Consider the following 8,628-nt stretch of genomic DNA (forward strand, 5'->3'; position numbering starts at 1 on the left):
TACCTCAATGCCCCACTCATATTTCAGGCTGGGACCTACTCCTAATTTAGAACTCTCTTTCCTCCTTTTGCCAACTTGTATTATGAATTTACCTTTGCCACCCAGCTTAGTGTATCCCAAGGTTCTCTTTACCAGGCCACTGTCGCAGAGCTCCGGGGAAAAGCAACCTGGTCTCAACTCTCCAGGCAGAGGAGAACAGAAGCTCCATATCCACGCATGCTGCAAATGGCTTTTTCCAGTCTACCTGAATCATTACCAGCTAGAAGCAGTGGTCATTGGGACTTGGACATGAGCTGCAAAGTATAGGATGGTGACAACAATTCCAGTGCCATGCGGACTTTTCCTGTGGGGAACCTTCCTGGACTCCTGCTCCTTGTGACAGCTCCTAACAGACTGAACTGTGGTTGGGTTGCATTTTTCAGGGATTTGGCATGGTGATGGGGCCAACTTGGACTTGGGGAACATGTTAAGGACACTACTCTTTTAGGGATTCTTGCTGTATTGGCCAAGAGTTTGCTTAAAGGCTTTTAATCACTGTAAAAAAAAATAGAGGACTAGATGAAGAAGATGGGGCACATATACACCATGGTATATTATTCAGCTAGGAGAAATGGGGACATCGGATCACTTAAAGAGGAATGGTGGAGTCTTGGTAGCATTGTGCGGGGTGAAATAAGTGAATCAGAAAAAAACAGGAACTGCAGGATTCCATACATTGGTGGGACATAAAAGCGAGACTAAGAGGCATGGACAGGAGTGTGGTGGCTATGGGGGTGGGGGGAGGGAAGGAGGGAGAGGGAGAGGGGGAGGCGTACAGAGAGAACTTGAGGGAGGGTGGCGGAGGATGATCTCTCTTCGGGTGATGGGTATGCAACAGAACTAAATGACAAGATAACCTGGAAATGTTTTCTTTGAATGTATGTACCCTGATTTATTGATGTCACCCCATTAAAATAAAAATTTATTTATAAAAAAAAAAAAAAAAAGAGTCCTTAATTTTATCATATATTCACCATACGTAGACCAACCAGCTTCAGGTTTGTGGTTGGAGTAAGGCATACCGTTTTTCTATATTAGCAGCAGTGGAAGTTGTCAGGATCACGGTGTGTGGACCTGTCCATGTGAAAGTCAGTCATTGGGTGATGTAATGCTGGAAGTGCTTCTTGGACAGTCTTTGAACAGTTTGCTGAGTACCCTATAAATCCTGCAAGTACTTAGGGAAAGGGTGGTTACATTTCTACACTTTGCAGTTAAAGTCCTAGTGACCACTGCTTCTAGCTGGAATTAGCAGCAGGTCCCAGCCTATAATAGGCATGGGGCATTGAGATAAGAGGAACAAAGGACATACTATACATTAAATAAAGCAACAAAATCAGACTGTCAATACCCACAGTAGAGATTTCTGAGGGATAAATAAAACTTAAATATTCAAGCGAGGCATAGTAGATGGTCCTTGTGTTTACAAGAAATGAGATTAGCTTATCTGCTATTTGGAAGAAATACCTTAGGCTCATGAACAATGTCCTTGGGCCTTCAGTGGCAATTCCCAGCATGCTGGGCAAGGTCAGGTCACAGGTAGCTGGAGCAGAGCTAGAAGAGACTGAACTCTCCCTCCATGGAGCAAGGGGGCAGCTTACCTTCTCATGTCCCACTTTCCACAGCAGAGGTGTGTCCCTTGATGGGGCTGGGAAGCCTGGCAGGCTTCAGTTCAATGACATTTTTTTCCACTCTTGAAGTAGGGCCCTGATGGAATTCTATGAAGCCCTTTAGGGTGCTGAAGCCAAAAGCTGGTATTTCCTGACTTCTTTTGGGCCTTATTTGCCTTTTCTGTTACTTCCTTGGTCATTATAGACCTTAAAAGCCATGCTCAGAAGATCTCACTGAGGGGCTTGACTAAGAGCAAAATTGGGAATTCAGTGTTTAAAGAAGCCTATTAGACTGAAGAAAGAAAAGATTTGATTTGCAGTGGTAGGTGGTTGGAGACTGCGGAGGATCTGAGTTAGATCTAGGGTGAGACTTCAGGTGGTGGGGATTAAGGTGATGCCCAGATAAACTAGGGACTGAGAATGAAGTTGAGCCTTAGCAGAGAAGACACGATATTCCTTCATGGTGAGGAAGTTAAGAAGGGTGGAGGTGTGTCTCCTTGAGGCAGGCAGGGAGGGGCTGCAGAGGAGTAGGTCATCTACATATTATAAGTACTAGTTTTAAGACTGCATGCTGTTAAATCCTGAGCTAGTGCCTGCCCAAACAGGTGTGGGCTGTTTTTGATCCCCTGGGGTAAGACAGTCCAGGTAAGTTGCTGGGCTGCATTAGTGTCCAAATCAGTCCAGGTGAATGTAAACAGGAAGTAGGAGTCAGAGTGTAGAGGAATGGTAAAGAAGGCATTTTTGAGGTTTAGGATTGTGAATGAGTGGTGTTTCAGAAAATGTGTGACAGTAACTTGTAGAGATTAGGGACTACTGGATGGAGGGGAATTACTGCCTCATTGATTAGGAGTAAATTTTGTATGAGGTGATAAGCCCCTGAAGGTTTTTGAACAGGAAGGATGGGGGTATTGCAGGGAGAGTCCATGGGGATGAGTAAGCCTGGTTCAAGAGGTGGATAATTATTGGTTTAAAGCCTTAGAAACAGACACAGTTACTGTTGGGCAGATAAAATGTATTATGCTCACTTTGTTAAAGATGGTGCTGCCCACGTGAAGGCCGTTGCCTAAGTGATATTAATGTGTGTCTCTGTGGGCTGTGGGGAGGCAGGATCCTTGTAGCCTGAGGCTTGGTTTTAGGACTAAGCCTTTCCCACCCTTTTTGATGTGGGGTGGTACAATCCCATCATGCCTCAGATAAGTGATTTTGGATTAGAGACTTCCCTATTTTGTATATTGGATTAAAGGTTTTGATTTCTATACTATAAAATGGGGGCAGAATGGGAGCTTGCTCTCTTGGTTCCTAAGATTAACATTAGAACAGAGAGCATAGAGGAGAGCAGAGAAAGGCCACGTGGAGGAGGCCAGGAGAAGCAGCCAAGATGGCGGAGTGTTGAGTGAGAAGCCAGTTTGTGCGGAGTTTGTGCAGAGTGAAGGAAGGAGATGGGGAACAGAGGTGAATAAGTCTGGTGAGCTAGAAACCTTTGATTCTAGGAAACTCGGATAAGTCAGTAGCTTTGTGAGCACTGAATGTGAGTGGGTTTTGGAGCCTAGTGTGTGTTTTTACTTGCTGTTGGGCAGATAAAATATATTATGCTCACTTTGTTAAAGATGACGCTGCCCACATGAGGCCGTCACCCAGGTGATATTAATGTGTGTTGGGGATCGCTGTAGCCTGGGGCTTGGTTTTGGGATTAAGCCTTTCCCACCCTTTTTGATGTGGGGCGGTACAATCCAATCATGCCTCAGAGAAGTGACTTTGTATTAGAGACTTCCCTATTTTGTATATCGGATTAAAGGTTGTGAAGCTACAGTATAAAATAGGGGCAGAACAGGAGCTTGCTCTCTTGGCTCCTGAGATTAACATTAGAGGAGAGAGCAGAGCAGAGAGCAGAGGAAGGCCACGTGGAGGAGGCCAGGAGAAGCAGCCAAGATGGTGGAGTGTTGAGTGAGAAGCCAGTTTATACAGAGTTTGTGCGGGGAGAAGGAAGGAGTTGGGGAACAGAGGTGAATAAGTCTGGTGAGCTAGAAACCTTTGATTCTAGGAAACTCGGATAAGTCAATGGCTTTGTGAGCACTGAATGTGAGTGGGTTTTGGAGCCCAGTGTATATTTTTACTTGCCCGCCGGGTGCAAGCTAGAATTAAAAATGATGGCCCACCAGTTTGTGGCTCCGTTGTTTCTTTACCGACTGTCCGAATCCAGTGTGAACCTGCATGGGCCAGGCTGCTGTGATGGTGGTCGTGCCTACTGGCTTTACAGTTACACATTAAACAGATTTTACATAAAAGTTATGAATTAAGGAATTTAAATGAACACGCTTTACTTGTTCCAATTCAAATTATACTAGAGATATTTTCTAACAAACAGAGACAAGACTGATTACTTACAAAGCTTAATAGACAATTCTGTTTTTTAAAGTTTTTCAAGATGGCAGGGAGTTGCCAGCAAAGAAGGGAGGAAGAGAGAAAACGGATGGACAGTGTGAGCAGCTGGATGGAAAAGAAGGAGGGTCAGAATCTGCAGGAGGAGGAGGTTAAAGTATTGGTGTGGCGCCACATGGTCAGAGGATTCAAAAAAGATTTAGAGCTTTGAGGAGAGAGGAGGGGATGTGGAGGAAAGAGGCACAATCATAGTTTGTAAGGAAGGAGGAGGGGTCAGAGAGGAGACAGACAGAACTGCAGTTTGTAAAGAGGGAAGAGAGGTCAGAGATGAGACAGGCACCGCAGCCAGAGCCACAGCTTCTAAGGAGGGGGGAGGGGATGAAGAACACAGTGAAGGGAGAGGCCCCCGGCCAGCAGGGGAGGAAAAAGAGAGACTGATGAATGAGAAAACAGGATTTATTGAAGGGAGGGGGCTTTCTGGAGGGAAGAGACTCCAACCAAAAAGATTTGCTGAGGGACTAGAGAGGGGTCCCGAGAGAGGGGTGCCCCTGGGTGGTCAGGCAGGAGGGAAAGAGTTGGGAGTTCGTGGAGAAAGAAAGATTAGGAGCAGAGGTTTTAGGTGAGGTTTCTTTGGCCAAAAACGGCCTGCGTGTAGAACGGACGGCACAGAAATTAAGGACAGGAGAGAAGGGAGAAGAAAAGCCTGCACGTAAGGAATTTCTGATGCCCTTCCCGTCCAGTGGCAGAAATTGTCAAGATCTCCTAGGATATTGTAATCGAATGTCCCATTTTCAGGCCAATGGGAGTCATTGTCTAATTTGTACTGAGGCCACGCTGTGTTACAGAAGAAAATGAGTTTTTTTGGCTTAAGGTCAGAGAGGCCTAACTTAGTGAGGTTTTTTTATGAGACATCCTAGAGAGGTCTGGTCAGAAGGCTTAGACTGTGAAGAGCCCATAGTGGAGACAGGTGAGCAAGAGGGGGCATCCCCGCCTTTTGTCACTGTCCCAAGAGGAGAGAATCTCTGTGTGGGAGTCGTCCCTGATAGAGGTCGTCACCACCTGTCAGGGAGCTCCGAGGACGAGAAGTCCGAGAGAGTGGAGAGGTTTGGCTAGGCACCTAGTCTTCCGTGCAGTCCACTGAGACTGAAAGTCAAACCCCTCAAAATGTGAGGCGTGTCAGAGAAAACCATCCGACCAGAAAGGGGTGTTTTTAGAGAGAAATTTAGAGGCCAACCAGGGAAGGGGAAGGGAGAAACCCCTTACCTTTCTGGTCCAGCAGGGGTTCAGGACAGGGTTAGACAGCCAGCCAATCGATCTACAATTACACGTCCAAACAGAATCAGGGAGTAAGCCCAGGACGAGCTGCCGCTGTTCATTGCTTCCCTGGTTGTAAGTTTGGACGGCAAAGAGGGATCATCCAGGCAGTTAGTACCCTGTCCCGGGTTTCGGCACCAGATGTAAGAATGAGATGGCACTCAAACACCAGGTATGCAGGCTTTATTAGAGGAGAAAGACCTGCCAGGGCACTCCTCCAGGAGAAGTGCACCCAAACAGATTCTGAGGCAAATTTTTTATAGGGTTAAGGGAGAGCTTTGAGCAAGTGTGTGTTGCATCAGCAGTTCTGGTATGCTCCCTTCTGTAGTTTTACGATATCGGCTTCTTGGAACGCTTCTCCTCGGGGTGGCTGACCAGCTTCCTAGAACTTTTCTGTTTCAGGGGCGATAGTCCAGTAAGGGTGGGGTCAGATAGCTAAGCAGAACAGCAAAAGGGCAGTTTGGAAGTTTTGGTAAATTCATGTATCCATCAGAGTTGTGGCAACCTAAGGGCCAGTGGGGCTGAGGGAAATCAGCTGGGCATTGGAGGCTGATATTCAGGGTCCCAAGGTGGCTCTCTAACCTTCGACAAGACCTAAGACAAGTCCTCAGAAAACCAAGTGGTGGCAAGGACGTGGAGGAACCAGAACCCTGAGGCACTGCTGGCGAGAACATAGATAGATTGGCACAGCCTCTATTGAAGACAGTGTAATAGTCTATGATCCAGAAAATCCCACTTCTGGAAATTTATCCAAAATAAATCAGGCTCCTACAGAGATATTAGCACTGCTGTGTTCACTGCAACACTAACAAACAACCTGGAAACCGCCAACATGTCCATCCGTGAATGGCTGGTTAAGGAAAGGCAGTATATACACACAATGCAATATGACTCGGCCTTTAAAAAATAGTAAACAATCCTGGCCCTGGCTGGGTGGCTCAGTCAATAAAGCATTATTATGGCACATCAAGGTCATGGGTTCAATCCCGGGTCAGGGCATGTGGGAGAAGCAACCTATGAGTACACAACTAAATGGAACAAAATAAAACAATGAGTTGATGCTTCTCCCTCTCTCTCTCTCTCTCTCTCTTCTTGCCCCCTCCCCCCCCCCCCAGATGAAGGAAATTTAAAAGAATTTTTTTTAAAAAGTAGAAAATCCTGCCATATGCAATAGCATGGATGAACTTGGAGGAAATTACGCTCAGTGAAATAAGCCATCACAGGACAAATGCGGCAGATGCCACCCCAGGATGTACCTAAAATAACCAAACACGTGATACAGAGAATAGAAAGAAGGGTGCTTGCCCGAGGCTGACGAGGGAAACGAGAAGGCTTTATTCAAGGGCTATAAAGCTCCAGTTACACAAGATGGAGAAGTCCTAATGGAGATTGCTACAGATCTGCTGTCCCCCATACATTGTGCCGATAGGTAACAACACTGTAGTGTCCTTAAACATGTGTTAAGAGGGTAGATCTCATGGGCAGTAAGTAGCCTTACCACAATATTAAAAAATGAACAAACAGTTTAAAAAGAAGAAGGAATCTGTTTGCATCCTGAAGAGCCAGGCTTGATACATGGGAATGTTGGCAGAAGTCCTTCAAGGGTTAAGAAGACAAGGAAGACCTGGAAGGCCAGAAGGAGGGCTGGGGAGAGTCCTCACAGGAGATCCGGGTGGAAGGAGGGCTGGGGAGAGTCCTCACAGGAGATCCGGGTGGAAGGAGGGCTGGGGAGAGTCCTCACAGGAGATCCGGGTGGAAGGAGGGCTGGGGAGAGTCCTCACAGGAGATCCGGGTGGAAGGAGGGCTGGGGAGAGTCCTCACAGGAGATCCGGGTGGAAGGAGGGCTGGGGAGAGTCCTCACAGGAGATCCGAGGTGATGAAAGCACACCAGACAAGAGACGCAAAGCCAATGGGGAAAAGTGCGGGTCAAGAACAATCTTCAGAGAGCCCCAAATTAGTAAGACTACGAAAAGGTATTATGGTCCATTCTTGCGTTAATCCACCCTCTCAGCTCTACATGCAGTTCAAGTGGAAAACATAGCAAAACAAAATATAACAACAGTTAACCCATCTTTAAAAACAAAAATTTATCCCCTGTGCCATACTTTACACCCCCATGACTGTTTTCACAACTAGCAATGTGTCCATCTTCATCTCTCTCCTTTTTCACTTATCCCCCCAACCCGCCTCAGCCTTCACATCTGGTAACCGTCAATTTGAACAGCTAACCCATCTGAAAAACAACCATACGCAGTCATGAACTCACCACGGCGGGTTAGGGCTCTGCCCGAAAAGTGCACGGGGGAGAAGACCTCTTCCTACCAACACACGATATGGTCAACGTAGGACAAAACCAAATGCATAAAATATACATGAAAATCAAATCCGGGGCATTTCCTCACAGGTAAGTTCAAGAAAATCAGCAAACACGGTCATAAGTGGGTACAATGAGTTACAGAAAACCAAGAGAGAAATCCAGGTCAGACAACAACAAAAACAGTCACCTGGAGTATAAGACAGTAAGTAATTGTCCAAGAACTCTTGCAAGGGATCTGTACCACACAAAGAATGGAGTGTGACACTGTGGCCAGGACCCCGGAGTAGGGCACTTGTGAACTTCCTGCCCAGGACCAGAACCTTTCTGCATTCTGGACCTTAATGGATATTTAAAACTCCAGAGGTGCTCCTGTTCCTGAAATCCATTCTTCTTCCCTGCGCACGGAGCAGGGGCTCTCGGAGACCTTCCTCTTGGGTATATCTCACTAACAACATGAGAACTCCGTCAACCTGCATCTAGTTGAGCCACTAAAGAACTTAGAATTGATTCAGGAATGATTAAAGAGAAAGAGGGAAAAAAAACAAAACTGAGTGGCCTACACACTGTTTCAACTGGGAAAAAAAAGAAAATTGATTTAAGAGCCACCTGTACATTGTGCACTGTAGTACAAAATACAAAAAAAAAAAAGATTAGAAAGACACTTGGATGATAAAAAAGAAGGGATTTTTTGCAGTGTGGACAGGAAAAGCAGAATCAAGATGCCCAGGAGTCTCGAGATGATTACTATCCACCCAGGAGGTGCAGAAAAGATGGTCAACTGCCTCCGCAACATCTGTTCTCCCTTTCTACAATAAAACTCTGCACTGTGGGAAGTGACAGCAGAACACAATCTGTACTCTTGTTCACAGACATGTCCTTTGAGGATTACCAAACACGGCGGGGAGAAATGGCTTTCTTTGGTGAGAGGATTCAAGAAAGCTGTTGGATACATATCTTTTCATAGTACACTCC

This window comes from Saccopteryx leptura, chromosome 1 (genome assembly GCF_036850995.1).
Source record: "Saccopteryx leptura isolate mSacLep1 chromosome 1, mSacLep1_pri_phased_curated, whole genome shotgun sequence".
NCBI classification, from domain to species: domain Eukaryota; kingdom Metazoa; phylum Chordata; class Mammalia; order Chiroptera; family Emballonuridae; genus Saccopteryx; species Saccopteryx leptura.